Below are 17,702 nucleotides of genomic sequence, written 5' to 3'. Positions count from 1 at the left end.
AAAAATGTTTTCTTGGGTTAACATGAAGGCACGGTGGGTAATTTGCCACTTGAGTCGGTGACATCCCACATGAGCTAATCCTAGTGTTCCACTTCTCTGTGAGTTCGTAGCCAATGTGTGCAGGAGAGCAGTCCAAGATGGAACATCAGGAGAGAGTCCTTGGCTCCTGCCTTCAGCCTCACTCAGCCCCCTGGTCATTACAACCATCTGAGGACTTAGGTGACGGGCGGAAAACCTCCATCTGCCCTCATCTTTACGTCCTTGTTTTAGTCACTTTGCCTTTCAAATAAGTAAATGAATAAATCTTAGATTAAAAAAATGAAGGGATTGGCATTGTGGCTTAACAGGTTAAGCCATCATCTGCAGTGATGTGTCCATTTGAACACACCGGTTTGAGTCTCAGCTGCTCCACTTCTGAAATAACTTCCTGCCAATGGCCAGGGAAACAGCAGAAGATGGTTGAAGTGCACGGGTCCCTGCACTCACATGGCAAACCTGGAAGAAGCTCCTGGCTCCTTCCCAGTGTGGCCTGGTCCAGCTCCAACCCCAGTAGTTGCAGCCATGTGGGGAGCAAATCAATAGATGGAAAAATCTCTCTCCTTCCCTTACTCCCACTCCCTGCCCCAGTATCTCTGCCTTTCATATGAAGGGAATATTTTACAAAAAGAAAGGAAAAGCTTATCAAGCCAGTGATACCGAGTCCCCCCCATTTGGGATCAGCACTGCTGGTGGATGCACCATTTACAATTATGTAAGAATGGATCCTGGGGCTTAGCCTCACAGCGTTGCCCAGCAACACAGTCCCTGCTGCACACCTGACAGTGTGGCAGGAAAACTTTGTTTAAGATTGAACTTCACTGTTTTTCATGTAAAGAGAGATTGTGGGAGCAGTAAATTGTTCTCTGTTCTCTCCTGAGCTATTATTATCATACAGAGCAAGCTATTTTCCTTTTGTTGATACTGCAAGGAGACTATTCCTTGTTATGAAATCATGACTAGAATTTAAGATTTTAAAATAATAGTATGTTTTGTTTGTTTAAAAGGGAAGGGAAATTTCCTTCTAAAATAAGTCTATTGTGACAGCTCAGCATACAGTCAGTAATTAGGACACTTCCAGGTGACAAAGCACAAACGACTTTTCGGCACCCGCCACATGATGTGTATTGTGTTGGGCACGTTTTATTCTCATTATTTCAGATTTCTGCCTCAATATCACCTTATCAGAGAGCTCAACCTTCTTAATTTCAAAAAAGCACACTCCAGTGTTCATAATACTTAAGGTCCTTAGCTGTCTTATTTTATTCAAAATCCCATTTTTAACCAACCAGGAGAGTGTGCTTGGTTAAACTGCTCATCTAGAACAATGCTCTCCCATACAGCAGTCATGGCACTTGTAGTCCTAACATTTTTGCACTGATTCTTCATAATAACAAAAGCAATAGTTCTATTATGCTGTCTTAACTGCATTCTATCAAACATGCCATCAAGTGGAACACACCAACCCTTACTTTGCACAGTTCTGAGATGGCAGATTCACTACCTCATGAGAGCTGCCTGCTGACTCAGAGATCCGTGTGTTCACCTCAATCCTCGATGGCAGAAGGACTCCCAGGTCTAACGCTGCAACTGCATGAAGGCTGCCATGCCATCCGGGTGCCAGTTAAAGCCCCAGCTGCTTCACCTCTGCTCCAGTCCCCTGCCGATGGCCTGGAAAAGCAGCAGAGTCTCAAGTAGTTTGGCCCTGTTGTGGTCATTTTGAGAATGAACCAGAAGATGGAAGATCTCTCTTTTTCCATTTCTTCCTCTCTGTAACTCTTTCAAATAAACAATAAATCTTTAAAAAGAAGAGGAGGAGGAGCAGAAGTGGAGGAGGAGGAGGAAGAAAAAAGCAAGCTTCTTCTGGCCTCTTTCATAAGGAACTGAACTCGGGAGAACTCTGCCCTTACACCCCCACGACTCCGAGGAGTCCCACCTTCTGATACGATCGCTTTGCAGGCTGGAATTTCAGGACACACGTTTCGGGGGGATGTAAACATTCAACCCACAGCACATACCACAAGGCTAAGTTACCTCTGTCATACGAACATAGCTACCTGCAGTCAAGTTTGTGGTTTGATAAACTTGGCTTTCTGGTTTCAGAAATCAATATTTGCCATTTAATTTTGTGACACATAATAAAACATTCCTTAATTTTTTATCATAAGACATTACTGTGTTCTCATTAAGTATTATTATTGTATTTTTAATGATAGTGATCAGGCAGGATGTGAAGTGATATTTCCTTGTGGTTTCACCTTAACACTTCTCTAATAATTCTCCATCAGCTTTGTCTGATAACACTCATCTTTGTTTTTTAGATCCTTTCCCTTTTAAAATGTGATGTTTTAGTATTATTGAGTTTAAGAGCTCTTTACCAATAATTTGCACAAATTTTCTTCCATTTGTGAACTGATTCCTTTTTTATGATGTCTTTGGTAGTACAAAACTTTTAAACTATGATGATGTCTAATTTGCCTCTTTCTTTTTCTTTTTATTGCTTTTACTTTGTGTGGTATTTTAAGAAATCGTTAATCTTTGTTCACAGAGATTTATTTCTACTTTTTTTACATCTTTTACATATGTAACAGATAGTTCTAAAAAAAAAAAAAAGATAGCTCTAGCTTCCAACTTCTTTAATTTGCATGTGGCTCTGTAATTGTGCCAGCAAATAAACAGAAAAACAAAACCCTAGGGGCCAATGTGGTGGTTCAACAGGCTAATCCTCCCTCTACAAACTCTGGCATCCCCAGTGGATGTCAGTTCTTCTTTCAGCTGGCCCATTTCCAATCCAGCTTTCTATTTAGGGCCTGGGAAAGCAGTGGAGGATGGCCCAAGTCCTTGGGGATCCTGCAGCCAGTTGAAGACTCAGAAGAAACTCCTGACTCTGGATCAGCTCAGTGCTGGCTGTTACAGCCATTTGGGGAGTGATCCAGCAGATGGGGGATCTCTTTGCCTCTCCTCTCTATAAATCTGCCTTTCCAATAAAAATTTAAATATCTAAAAAAAAAAGCCTTTACTGAATTTCTGAGCACTCCTGTCAAAATCAACTGATTATAAAAATGACCATATACTTCTAGATTCTCAATTTTTTTTCTCATTAATATATGTATATGTGACATTATATCCTCATGTCAATACTTCATTGTCCTGATTAATTTCTGAAATCAAAAAAAGTGTTAACCATTACAATTTGCTCTTTTCTAAGTCACTTAAATTTGCCTATGAACTTTTGGCTTGACTGGCCAACTCACTGGAAGAAGGCGGTCGAGTTTTCCATAGAGTCTGTTTGCTCATCCTTCTCTTACCACGGTCCCAGACAGCAATGGACATTATTCCCTACCCCATCAGATACCTAACACTCTGTTTTGCAATACAGTGACTTGATTAGCATGCTATGCCCCCGCTCCCAAGTAGATTATAAGCTCCATGACAGCAGAAGCTGGGTCTCATTCTTTAATTTCCTGAAGGGTCTTAAAAGTTTTTGAAAACAGCAGATACTTAAAACCAGCATATATTTAAAACCAGGACAGGCTGTAGTTAACATGGCTTGGTCTTACAACAGGAGTGAGCCAGATTTGGGAAATACTACACTTTACACTCTGTTTCTAGGCTTGTTTCATTCTGAGTATAAGGCTTAACTAAAGACACTATTTTAGGATTTTAGGTGTTTATCTTGAGCTATTACACAAATTGGCTATTAAGACAAATAAAAACTTGTAACTGTAATCAAAGTATTAGATTTTTCTCCCTAGAATTCAGATAAATTTTAGTAGGCAAATATGTGCAACATAAGAGCAGTTTAGCCATGTATTGGTCATGATGCATGAGCTATTCACAAACAGCAGGAAGATCACAATTACAGCACGCAAACCATTTCTTTAACTAAGGAAGAAAAAAAAATGTGGTTATATGGAGTACCTCTCTGGTCCCACGTGAATAAGTATCACTTCTAGCTTTTAATTGCCACATCTGTATTTCAATTTAGTCATGGCATTAACAAAATGGGGCATGACTTGATGACCAGCAGATATAATATGAATTATTTTCAGCTCAGAAAAGTGTTGCCAGGAGACTCCCATATATGGAAGAGTTTTTCAAACTGTAACCAAGGCTGGTTCATTCACACCAGTGTTAACACTGAATTACTTGACATGTCTCTAATTAGAGCTACCACGGCGGCATTGTGAGTCAAAGGCGAGCACGCTGTGATCAGTGGGAACGCGCTCTGGCCAAGCGTTTTAGTATTGTATGGCACACAGACGCAGCTGGTGCTGGTTCCTTTCCATCTGATCCTCTGAGCTGGAAATGTCACACGGTTCTTTTAGAAATTACTTATCCCTGACTAGCTAGCCACTGCAGTACTCTGAGTAGTTATCTGATTTTTTAAAAATACATTTTCTGAAGCAACTACAGAAAATAGCATTTATTAGAAAGATAGTTCCTTTTTGATGTGCATAACTGCTTACTCTCCAAATCTGTTTGTCCACAAATCTCATGCTATTTTATATGCACGTGTCTCCACACTGGTGGGTAAAAGATGTTCTATAATGGAATAGATATGCCCACAACTGTGGCCAAATATACAAACAACAGAAATAGAATACCTTTTCAAAACACAGCAGCAGCCTCCCCAAATCATACTGTGTTCTCAAAAATCATGCTAGGCCAAGGTCTCATCTTTACTTTTTTTTTTTTTAATAGTGCAGACCACACCAAGCTGGCAGAGGTCTATTCACCCAAACGAAGCTGACGTGGGGCTGATGGACAGCATCAGCCTGGTCTCTTTGCTAATGGGAAATTTGTCATGCAGTGCAGCCCGCCCTCGCTGTTCTCCATGGGACGCGGCCCGGATGGCGAGTGGTGATGGGAAGACCGCTTGGTCCTCCCAGAGTGCAAGCAGAACGGCCAGGACTCTGACTGCCGTGCCGAGTGGCTGCCTGCTCTGACAGGTGCAAGTGCTGTGGGGCCACAGGCAGCCCTGCCTCGCAGACAGGATGGCTCTGCCCCTGGGCTGTACACATCACAGTCCATGCCAACCAGGCCTCCTGGGGTGACACCGCAGCCTCGCAGTGTGGGATCACCTTTCCCCGAGTGGCATTTCACTGCACATAGCCAACATCTGGGTCCTTGACACTTTTGCTTTTTTCCTTTTTTGTTTTTAATGATGTTCAATTCTCTTTATGAATGGCCTCTTCTAAGATTGTCATTGCACTATTTATTAGTTTTATCTTGCAGCTGTCAGAAAAGCTACCTTTAAAAAATCCTTATAAATGTCTTTAGAGTACAGGCATTTTAGTAATATGACACTTACTTACAGTTTAAGCTTTTAATAAGCTTTGGAATGCAGTTTCTATAGGAATCCATGTCCAAGGCTATAAAAATCTTAAAGTATCTTTGGATCCAAAAATTCTACACCTCACTTATCCAAATCCACTTAAACAAACTGCTTGCCTGGAGACAGGAAAGAAGCATGTTTTATTTTATGGGAAACAGACGGTGAGCTACTAGACTTTGTAGGACCGATTTCCTACCTAACTTTGCCACTGATTTTGTAGTCCACCAAATATGAGAGCGATACAGGCGGATGGGTGGTGTGACAGGTGGACACTGAGGTTTGACAGTCCTGGCCAGTCTGTGTGATAACTGTGATGTGACCTGCCACGGGATGGCTCTGGCAGCACAGCTCCCTCCGCATGCACAAGTCCTGGCTGGCCAGAGTGGCAGCTGCAGCTGACCCACACATAACAGGCTGCTGCAGCCCATGCAACAGCCTAGTCCACACTTTTCAAATCTCCCATTCCGCCTCCTACCCTCCCCACCCCCGCAAACTTGCCTTCCATGCACCCACCAGCCCTGCTCCGGCTCCCACCTTACCAGGTAGAAGAAACTCAAGTTTCACAATGTTACTCACTTGGAATCTGCACCAGCTGATAACTTTAGTAATGGCTATAGGATGTGGCCTCATGCTGACCTTGGCTTCATTATAACGTCATTATTTTAAAATTACTATGGTTAGCAGTTTCACTCCCTACACTTTGTTGGGGGTCACTTTTGGGTTTTGGCTTTTTGTTCACTCTATTTCTCATGAGCTTGCCTAGCCTTTCCCTTTGCTTTCAATAGTCCTGTTTCCCTACATACCTTTATGCTTGTACCTTAATTTCTGGGAAGACCTCTCCCCACCTCTCCCCAAAAAAGTTGTATCACTGCTTTCTTCACAGTTTGATGGGCCCATCTGATCCTGGGTTAGCCTCGGCACTCTAGGAAGCTGATGGAAGAGCTACACAGACTAGAAATTGACCTCTGAAGGCTGAATCTCATCGTTTCACAGCAAGTGTCAATTCACCGTGAGTGAGACAGCTCAGTGGAGGTTCTTCCAATTGACTTCCCTCTGCTGTGGGGCTCTGGAAGTCGACACCCACAACCAGGAGGCTATGGATTTCTGCTTGTCCAACTGGCTGTCTCCATGAGCTTGTACACACACACACACACACACACACTCTGCACAAGGATGGCAGGTTTAATTTTTTCTTTTTTCCTGAGAAGCTGAAGTTGCAATGTAGTGGGTGACAATGTTGTTTATGATGCTGGCAACCCACACCGGCACCGTTCAAGCCCCAGCTGCGCCATTTCTGATGCAGCTCCCTGCTGATGTGCCTGGGACAGCAGTGGAGGCTGGCCCAAGTACATGGGCCCCTAGACTCTCCTGGGAGCCTCAGATGAAGCTCCAGGCTCCTGGCTGTGGTCCAGCCCAGCCCAAGTCACTGCTGCCATTTGGGGAGTGAACTAATGCATGAGGATATCTTGCTCATTTTCTTACTCTACCTCTCCCCATTCTACTTTTGTAACTCTTTCAAATAAATAAGTATTTTTAAAAACGTACTAAAAATCATTATGACAAGTGAAGCTTAAAATCTTCCTGTTATGCATGTTCACATATTTTCCTATTATGAAAATTTCACCTCCTTACAAATATTACATACGTCACTTTAAATAGAAACATCTCCAGAATATTTTAAGACAGGGCTTTTCTACATGGATACATCCTTTCAAATGCTTCATTAAGTTGCTCATCAAGACATGTTGTATAACTCTTACATTTCCAGTTTAACAAGCCTAGGTATCTCACATTGCTAACTTGTCTAATTAAGCAACCCAAATACTTTAGTCTTTCTGAAAGTGCACTGCAATGCTTACATCCTTCAGTACATGACAGGAAAAAGATAATTAAAAAAAAATCAGTCTCTGCTTTCCCAAAACAGGCCAAAGTGAGGGGAAAATATGTATCTTAGAAGTATACTGCTTCAGAACAGAAAAAAGAATTTTTTCCAATGATTTGTTTATTTGAAAGGAAGAGTTACAGAGAACCAGGCAGAGACAGAGCTAGGCAGATCTCCCATCCTTTGCTGACTCCCAAGGGACAGGCCAAAGCCAGGAGCCTGGGACTCCTACATGGGGTGGCAGCAACCCAGGCATTTGGGATTTCCCAAGTTGATCAGAAGAGGAACAACTAGGACTTGAGCCAGTGCTCATGTGGGATGCCAACACTGCAGACAGTAGCCTAACCCCCTGGGCCACTGTAGGAGTTCCCAGACACAGGGATGTACAGTGTCATGACATCTCTCCCATGGCTTCAGTGACTGTTAGCGTCACCACTCCCTAGAACAACTACCCCAGTGCCATGCACAGTTCAAAGCCTGCCAGTGTCTTTCCTTGTCCTTCCCTCAGCACGACGTCCCTTTGCATCTTATGATAATAATCAATGAACCAGTTTCCACCAGATGCAGTGGAGCCGTATATCTGTTAAGGAAATGTGTAAAGTGCTACTGTGAAATGGCCTATAAACAGAACTTATGAATGATACAAAATTAATGTTTTGACAATTACTAACAATGAAATTCTTTAAAGTTGGTCTCCCCAAATGGATATTAAGTATGAAAGTATTTTCAGGCTCACCAAGGAACTCAGTGCTAATTCACTTCCTAAGGAGGAAGTCCCGCTGTACTGAACTGCCAGCAATGCCCGTGTCACCGTGTATCCCGAGCTGAGTGGAGGACTAGGGCTGAAAAGAAGATAGCACCCACTGGGTCATACATGTAAGGAGAATGCCGAATGCCGTTTATTGAAACTCCAGGTTGCCTTTTATACTCTGCCTAGTTCCTCCCAGTGTTTATCTAATCCTCAAGCGGCCACCCTAAAATCCCCTGGGGACACAGCTTGACAAACAGGAAGCAGGAACTGGCCGTGAGGCTGGGGGACTAAATGTGTCATGCCAAGATTGCATGCCCTGTTATACCTCTTGAGAAATAAATGAAGCTGTGGAGTTAACCCTTGGGAGACCGGGCCCTGCATATCCTCCTTTTTTTTTTTTTTTTTAATGGTTGCCTGTCTTAGGTTGTCCAGCAGTCAGTTGATGCCTTACCCGTCATGGGGAGCCCTGCCCGAGGCACGCGGGATCCCTGTCTTAGGTTGGTCGTCAACTCTGCCTGATCTTACCCGTGTCTGGCTACCCATCACGCATCATGCTCAACCAGCCATGCTCAAATCATGGCTTTGCTGAATGATGAGCCGCTCCGGGCTTGTTGCCTGCATAGGCAGCAGAGAAGAAAAAACAGTACTGCAATCATGGCTACGACCATCAGTCCATGGCCAAGACTCTACTCCATTCCTTAAACATCCGTGCTGCCCGTTTAATGCCATTTCATGGGGGTAACACATATATGATGGTAAATTGGGGAGCAGCTGGAGATCTGCATTTCCCGTGGGCACAATACTGGGAAGTTGCACCACCGCTGCCAAGGTCTCCTCCTCCCAACAGCTTTTATCCTGCAAGAACATCATTAGGAATGGGATCATGCTGAGTTGGAGCCAAGGAGATTTGTCATGTAAGTCTCTCGGGCACCCATCTCGGCGTTTCTTCATCCTGAAGAAAAAAACAAACGGAGCCTCGCCCCCATGTTAGTACTGGATCTGGTCCCCGCCATTTATTTGTGGCCGGATCTTTCCATTTTACTTGGCCTTTATTCTCATTAGCAGAGCGTAGCTAATGGCGCTCTGCAGGAACTACATCATTAGAGACAGTCAAAAAATCTAACACATAGATGGCGGATGCCAGTAGGGAATGGGGCGAGCTGCAATGCTTGGCCACATCCCTCTTTTTTACTTTTTCTAGATAAACTTTAAGGGTGCAATTGGCACATTTGACAATGGCCTAACCCTGAGGATTATAAGGGATGCCTATTTTGTGAGTTATATTAAAATCTTGACAGAACTTCTCAAAACCCTGGCTAACATAGGCCAGCCCATCATCGGTCTTCATTTGTTTGGGGACCCCATACGGGCAAAGGCCTGTAAGCAATGGGCTCTTACATATTTTAATTTCTCTCCTGAATGGGCGGAGGCATATATTACATGGGAATAGGTATCAACAGAAACATGCACATATTCAAGTTTTCCAAAAGAAGGGACATGGATAACATCCATCTGCCACACACAATTGGGCAATAACCCTCTAGGATTAACCCCTAGGGATGGGACAGGACAATATTGAGTGCAGACTTCACAACTGGTGACAGTCTGGGTGGCTTGTTCTCTAGTCACACTTTAGCATGTAGTCTTAGAGAAGCTGCATTGAGATGAAACCTTTTGTGAAGGCGCACTGCCTGTTCATAAGGTCCGTGGTCAGGGATATGTGCAACACTCGAGTCAGCACGCCTGCCCACGCATTACCCTCACTCAGGGGGCCAGGCAAGGAGGTGTGCGCTCGTATATGCCCAACAAATAGGGGATAAGTGCGCTGCCACATCTGCTTCTGTAATTGTAAAACAAGCAAGTAAACTGAGGAGGTGGGGGCTATATAGGCTGCAGTTTCTAAATGTAAAATGACATGAGCCACACAGCAGCTGTTTACATGTAACCATGGCAACCCTTTTCTCTCCTGACTCATTAGGTAATGGAAACCTTTCTCAACAAGTCAGTCCCAACCACCCCCTGGGGAAGAAAGGAAGTAAGGTGAGGGTATCCTCTCCAAGCACGGAGGGAGGGATGACCTGTGCCAGAGAGCTGCCGTGCAAACTTGTCCTAGGTCTACAGAAGTTCCAGAAGGTGGTGAGGAAGCTGGCCAGCTTCCCCATAAACCCTGAAGAGTTTCTCAATGGTGCTGACAGAGGCAGCTCCTCAGGTCCAGCCCCAACTCACACCTTCATGGCTCTGTGCATAATTTGCCTGGCAGAACACTGCTCCATCGCATGGGCTAAGCCAGGGGGCCCAATGTCTTTCTCGGTCGCAGCCAAGATCCTGTCCTGGAACTCTGCTGTGGAGATGACAGGGCGAGATCACCCTCTGACATGCATGGCAGCCAGTGGCCAGAACAGTCTGGGGAGGCCAAGACACAGAGTCGGAACAGGAGGAAGGCATAAGCTCACAGAGAAGGTGAGAGGGGGACTTCCAGCAAGATTTCCAGGAAGGCACGACACTGTGTTGAGATCAATAATGGATCAATAATTCCCAATGACATTCCTTTAAGCCGCTGTAACGATCCATGACTGACATATACAACTCTGGCCTGTTTATTTGCATTTTTGGCAGAGTTTTGTTTACTTTTAACTTTGTTATTGAGCTACATGCTATGCCAAGTCTTTATAAAAGTCTTTACATGTTATAAAAAATACACCCTGTAATCGTCATGAAATCCTAGAGGAAACAAGGGCCGAGGCAGTTTAATTTGTCGGTGGTCACACAGCGCCGGGAGTCTACAGTCACCGCTGCTGACCGCAGCCACCACTGCTGCAGTCCTAGCACGCTTCTCACATCTACTCCCTTGCACTCAGCTCTCTGCTGAGGCTGGTGAGATCACTCACCATTTAACATGAGCACATATTGGAATCTTCATGCCTTATTTACATGATTTCTCTGGTATAGTTCCTCCTAACTCCATCCTTAAGATAACCACATTCCACTTTCCTAATGGAATTTGTACTTATCTTAAAAATTTCAGGGGACAGGCATCAGGTCCAACAGTTAGGATAATGGTTGGGATGGCAACATCCCGTTTCAGAATGGCTCCTGTCCTAGTTTCTGCCAAAGCAGAGCCTGAGAAGCGTGACACACTGTGTTGCTGCCACCCAGTGGAAAGGTGGGACTGAGTTCAAGTCTTTAGACCTCGTAGGCATTTGCTAGGTGAAGTAGGCGATGGAAACTCTGTGTCTCTTCCTCTCAAAAAAATCAAAGGTGTGAAAACAACCAGAGTTATATAAATGTGTGTGTGCCTGTGTGCCTTTGAAAATCCATCATTTAAATTTTATTTTCTCCCTTAAGAATAAAATTATTTTTATCATGACAAATCCCTTCATCATTTTTGGATACACAAAATTATAAATTCTCAAAGTCTTTCTTCTAAATGTTCATTGTGGAATTATGACTATAAGAAATGCTAACTACGCAGTGATAACATTTTCACAATTTTATATCATTAAAGATCAAGCCAAGCCACATTACTGAATCAGATACATCTATCATTTTTGGTATAAAAATTTTCCAACTGACTTAGCCACATGATGGATATGACATTCATAAGAAAACTTCAAATTTAATTTTGTTAAAAAGAATATTTAAAAATTTTTTTGTCTGGTTCTTCTCTTAGGTACTTACTTTCTAATTTGCTGAATAAATTGGTGAAAATGTCTTTGGCTGGGCTTGGCGTGGTAAAGCTTCCCCATATGCTTCATGATTTTGGACCACCCAAGTACCTATGGACCTCATCTCCCAATAGTTTTTCCAGTGTTTGAATTCCATTATGCATCTGATACATACTGTTTGAAAGGTATGTTTTGATTAGCTAATTTTCTCTTTTCATATTATCGTTAAGTTTTCAGGAAGCTACCACATTTAAAAAATATATTTAAGACCTGGAATAATCTCACATTTTAAAACATTTATCTAGAGCTACAAACACACACACACGTCTTCCCTCCTATGGTTCACTCCCCGATGGCCACAATGGCCAGGCTGAAGCCCAGCCAAAGCCAGGAAAACAACCGGGTTAAGAGTCAGGAGTACTGAGTACTGGTTCCAGATCTGCTGCTAGCCAGCTATTTAATTTTATACAAAGTGGTGAGTTTAACTTTTGGATTCAATTTCTCTAGCTGTTACATGGGGATCATAGCTTCTGAAATCTCTGCCACCTTCAAGTTTCTGTGAATTCTAAGGCAAAACAACACAAGCCAAAACATTTTGAAAACATGAAGTTTCACACCACAGTAAGGTATGGCTTTGATTGGTGAAATCTCTTACCTGTTTGGAAGGTGGCAGATTTCACAGGCACCAGGCACTGCAAGAGCCTGTATGCAGGTGGAGGTGTCCAGAGCAGCTTCAGGGTGTGCCATGCGCACTGCGGCAGTGCCAGCTGCGGCCGGGATGCCCAGAAGTCTTTGCAGCACTGGACACAAGGCTAAGGAGGCTGCAAATTTCTCAGTCTCGTGAGCTCTTGTTGAAAACAGAGAGGTACAGGGCAGTGTCCAATGCAACATCTTACTTCTGTCGGTCTTCGAATGGATTATGGAAATCTGAAGCAGCCTCACAGATTGGCTTTCTTCAACTCATCTTCCTACTGGTTCAATAAGAGTTCTTTAAGGAGAATAAATAAAATACGTTAAGTTATTTACTAAAATTAAAAGTAGAGACCAGTTACTGTGATATAGCTCACTTGAGCACAACAAGGATTCTAAAATCAGGCAGCCTTTCAGACCCGAGGTAGTCCAGAGTGTCCCATCCACCACACCCACAGGTTTCACTTGTAGGTAGAAAAAAGAGGGACAAACTAAAGCAATGTAATTGGCTGTCGTGGCCTTTGCCTTCCGTGGTCACATCTAGGCACCTCTCAGCCTCTGACTGGCTGGAGGATCAGGTGCTACCATCAGCTGAGAGTCAGTTTAAAGGGCTACACATTCTGTTCTAACTTTTTGCATGTCATACACGCTAAGGCATGGTTCACTATGTACAGCAGCTGCTATGGGCCAGACTTTTTTACCCAAGTACAGAAATTGTTTAAAGCTAAACTTTTTCAGGTTAACACTAATCTATACACATCATACCCCATCTGAGAATTCTCAGCCCAAACCACAGTCTGTGAGGGGCAGAGATGTGGAGCAGTGTGCTAAGTGGCTACTGGCTGGCTCCCTGTCCAGCACTCTGCTAATGCATCCAGAAGGGGAGCAAACGCTGGTCCAAGTACTTGGGTATTTGTCACCCCTCAGGGACACCTGGATGGAGTTCCTGACACTGGCTTCAGCCTGACCCGAGCCCAAGTCCTTATGACCACATGGGAAGTAAACCAGTAGATGGAAGATATCTCTGTCTCTCCCCCAATCCCTCTCTCATTTAGCCTTTCAAAAGAATAAATCTTTATTTCCCCACTAAGATTTGTTTATCTATTTGAAAGGCTGTGTGACAGAGAGGGAATGAGCAACTTATCTTTTAACGGTTGTTTCTCTCCCTAGATGGCTGCCATAGACAGAACTGGGCCAGGCCAATGCCAGTAGCCAGGAGCTTCATCTGGATCTCACAAACAAGTGGCAGGGCCCCAAACACTTGGGCCATCTTCTGTTTTTCCCAGGGCATTAGCAGGAAGCCAGATGGGAAGTGGAGCTGCTGGGAACTAAATCGGTGCTTGTATGGGATGCCAGCCATGCAGGCAGTGATTTTATCTGCCATATGACACCACTGGCCTCCAAACAAATAAATTAAAAAAAAAAAATGCAGGGCGAGTGACACTAGCAACATTTGTGGATTTCACTTCAAGTTTTTCTAAGCTCCTTTTCTCCATTGCACACCCCCATCTGACCACAGCTTTGTAAAACATGAGTAGTTATTTACTCACTCAATAGCCAGCAGTTCACATGATTAATCATCAAAATGCAATGATACAGATGTCACCATCTTTATTCCTGCAGGTCCAATTACCTCTGCCCCCCTACAGACACTGGTGTGCTGTGGATTGCTCTTATGTCACAGCGACCTTGTGAAAGTGTTCCATTTCTCTGCTTTCTCATGCAAGAAAGTTGCATACCAAATAAACTCTGTGCCACTGCTTGTCAAACTTTTCTAATATTGCTTGCCATTTAGGCACTTTGTAATGTTGCAATCACATGGTCCCATTTATAGTAAGCCAAAAGAGCCGGGTCTGATGCACTGGACGGGCTATTGCCCTTCTGAGGAGGAAATTAAAGCCTACGTAGCAATTTTAATTTTGAAGTAGATTTTGTACTGCAGCAGAGCCCTGACCCCAAGCAATAATCTCATCTTGCTGCCTTGGAACACTCTGTTGGTATTTGATGTCCTTAATATCCCAAAGAAGTCATCACATAAAAGTGCTTCTAAAAAAAAGAAAAACAAAAGTGTTGAACTCAATTAAATTTAAGAAGAGAAGTGGTTGCTCTGCTTCTGCTTTTCTTTCACTTTGCATTTTAAAATGAGACAATGAGAAAAGTGGCTTGGATTTTAAAGCTAAATAATAAACAGATGGGAGGAAAATAGACGCCATGAAAAATTGACATCCATCGCCCCATCCGTTCGCTCATGCAGCCAGTACCACCGCTCTTCTGCTGCACTCCAGAAAGGGTTTCATGCCCTGGGGATATATTAATTTAGAAAGCCAACTTCATGCCAGCCGGGTGCCTATATTCTAGTCTCTGGCATATTCTCTCACCCCAAACAAAGGCAAAATTATCTCCTATCTGAATAATTGCTGTTTCTAACCTCATCTGCCTACTGCACTGTGTGTACCTGTCAGTCTACTCAACACAGTTTTGCTAGAACATAGGTCAGTTGGTGGCACTCCTTCCCGACCCCTCATAGTTTCCCATCCCCTCTGAGAGCAAACCAAAGTCCTTAGGGCACCACAAGGTCTGCATAATCTAGCTCCCTTTTTACTTGAAGCATGTAATAAAAAATTACAACATGGTAAAGACTGAAAAATGAAATGGTGAAGTAGTAGGTACAGATTGCCATTGCTGCTGCTTCTGGTCTCAGCTATGAAGTCAGTTATGCTTAAGCACTAACTACAGGCCTGGCCTCTCAAAGGAACATTCTCAGCTTTCATGGAAATGGAAGGCCATTCCTACACCCATCACCAGAACAAACACCAGATTAGGAGATCCAGGCAAGGCTGCCTTTAGGATCTCGTTTCTTTCAGAATTTCTTAGAATCTCAGTCATGCCGGAATCGTATGCTTACAAACCATATATTAAATATCATTACCAAAGTGTTTTATTTTGTAAATCCACACCCTGAAAGTCCCAAATCCAGGCAGCCTTCCTCACTAGGCAGCTGTGTGACTTTGGAAAAGCTACTCTCTGGTGCCCCTGTTTCTTCCTCTCCACCACATCACGTGTGGCCCTGGATTACGCCCATGATTGCTGGGCACCGTTAAGGATCCACCAGTGAACTTGACAGCTCAGTGCCAGTCATGCAGTTGGATCCAGTGCTTGGTAGGTAGTGAGTGTCCTGGACTCCAGAAGCCAAGGAATCAGAGGCAATGGTCAGCCAGCCTCGGGCCCCTCCTCCTCCTCGCCTCCCTGATTGCAGAGCTGAGACAGAGGTTTACAGCTGCCTTCTGTCCTTCTTGGCTGAGCACACCCGCTGCAGAAGCAGGGGACAGCAGACAGAGGGCGACATACAGAAAAAGGGAGCCATCCTGAGGCCAGGCTTACATTTCCATGTAAGCCTGCCAATATTTTTTTACTTGTTTTGTTTGTGCTTCCATCTGGGTTGTTTTCCTGCTGTTTACAGCGAACAGGTGCTTGCTAGAACAAAGGACTGAGTTAATGGCACTTGGGTAAAGCCAGCAGCAAAAGCCACCTGCAGTCCCTGAATTCTCAGGCACCTGATGTTAGCCAAATGCCGGGTGCTCCTGTGGCACCAGCAGGGACAGGGAGATGGCACTGGGCAAGTTCCTGAATGCCGGGTGCTCCTGTGGCACCGGCAGGGACAGGGAGATGGCACTGGGCAAGTTCCTGAATGCCGGGTGCTCCTGTGGCACCGGCAGGGACAGGGAGATGGCACTGGGCAAGTTCCTGAATGCCGGGTGCTCCTGTGGCACCGGCAGGGACAGGGAGATGGCACTGGGCAAGTTCCCAGAACCAGTGCAAGAAGAGCCCCATGGAGGAAACAGGCACTGTGGCTCCTGTTGCCCAGGGTGTGACTGCAGAATTTGCAAAGGAATTTCAAGGGAGACTGCCAAATAGTTAGAACACAAAATACTTGTTCAGTCAAGGTGGGTCCCCAGGAGGGACGTTTTGGAGACTTTGGTATTTAAGCATAAAACATCAAGCTGTTTGCTAGGAGGCCAGTGGAATGAATCATTTAACATGGCCCAAAGGAAAATTAGGGATTCTGTGACAACTTCAATCTCCTCCCCCAAAATAAAGCTCAAGACTGAAGGATGACATTATTATTCTTTCATAATTGTGGGATTTAGAATCACATAATTCAGTGATATATATATCACAATTGCCTAAAAATATTTGATTCAGTAAACCAAAACGCAATACATGACCCAACATGGAAAGTTGAAAATACGTCCTTGTGCTGTAAAAATCATTTCTCATTTACAGTAACAGCTTATGTACCATACGTATAACAGAAGAGACCTAAAACGTCAGTTCACTCAGGACCTTCCTCCTTCCTTGCCGCCCTTGGGACCCCTGATGACATCACTGTTGGCACAGCCAGGCTCTGCCTGAGGGCCACGTCCCACCAGGAGTTGTGGGGGTTGGCCACTGCCTTGTTCTTTCATGTGTGGTCTGCCTGAGGCCAGTGAAGAAGCCTCCCACTGAGCCTACCCCCAACTGCTGACCCAGAGAAGCAGCAGCTAACAGCTGTTTTCTCAACTCTTCTGAGACTCTCAGTTTGCCGTCAAGACAGAAACAGTGGCCTTGCCTAACCGTCTGTTATGTCTCAACTCACATGTGGCTCAGCTCTTTGCAACCTAAGTCACTTTCCCAGGAAGCATAGGGTCTCTCACATTAAGTCCAGGATTCCCCAATTTTACAGGGCCAGGTGGGTATTGTAGGTGAAAAACTGCACACCACAGCTGCATGAGCTGGCTGTGTTGTTTTCAGTCAGAACACTGCTGTGGCTCTGCTTAGTTATGTGGCTAAAACTCCTCTTTCCAGTAACAGCAATGAAAATAACAGGTTGGGGCCCAAGCAGGAGCAGGGACACAATCCAGGTCCCCCACGTGCTTGGCTGGGCCATCCCACTGCCTCTCCTGACATGCCTTGAAAGGAAGCTGGAGGCTGGAGTCAGAGCTGGAAACTGAACCAGAAGTAGGAGGTTGGGAATCTTAACCAAGAAGCCCAGGCCTAGTCCCTCAACTTCCTCTTGATACATCGGTATGCAAGATGCTAATTTTAAATAGTTCAGGACATTCGGATGACTGCCAAGTATTGTTAAATGCTATGAATCATTTACTTGCTACAACACCTAATTCTAATTATTAACAACACAAAATAAATATTTGTGGAAGGAGCTGGCCTTGTGGTAGAGCAGGCGGAGCTGCTGTCTATACTCCCGGGATCCGGTGTGGGTGTGAGAGCCAGCGGCTCCACCTCTGATCCAACCCCCTACTAATGACCTGGGAAGGCATCAAAAGATGGCCCAGGTGCTTG

The 17,702-nt window shown here is 44.4% G+C and overlaps 1 long non-coding RNA gene across 2 annotated transcripts in view; it reads right to left on the bottom strand.

The window, feature by feature from the left end:
* Nucleotides 1-12,871, bottom strand: part of LOC121155489 — a 63,276-nt gene extending 50,405 nt beyond the window's left edge. Inside the window, exon 1 of one of the 2 annotated variants that reach the window (XR_005883670.1) lies at nucleotides 12,328-12,871. This is a non-coding gene — a long non-coding RNA (uncharacterized LOC121155489). The remainder of the gene's footprint in view (nucleotides 1-12,327) is intronic. The other variant, XR_005883669.1, reaches the window with a different exon arrangement.
* Between the last annotated feature and the right edge of the window lie 4,831 nt (nucleotides 12,872-17,702).

Source organism: Ochotona curzoniae, unplaced genomic scaffold, assembly GCF_017591425.1.
Source record: "Ochotona curzoniae isolate NIBS_2020 unplaced genomic scaffold, NIBS_Ocur_1.0 contig_2927, whole genome shotgun sequence".
Lineage (NCBI taxonomy): Eukaryota > Metazoa > Chordata > Mammalia > Lagomorpha > Ochotonidae > Ochotona > Ochotona curzoniae.
The sequence above is the reverse complement of the archived record's forward strand: the minus strand, read 5'-3'. Positions and strand labels throughout refer to the sequence as shown.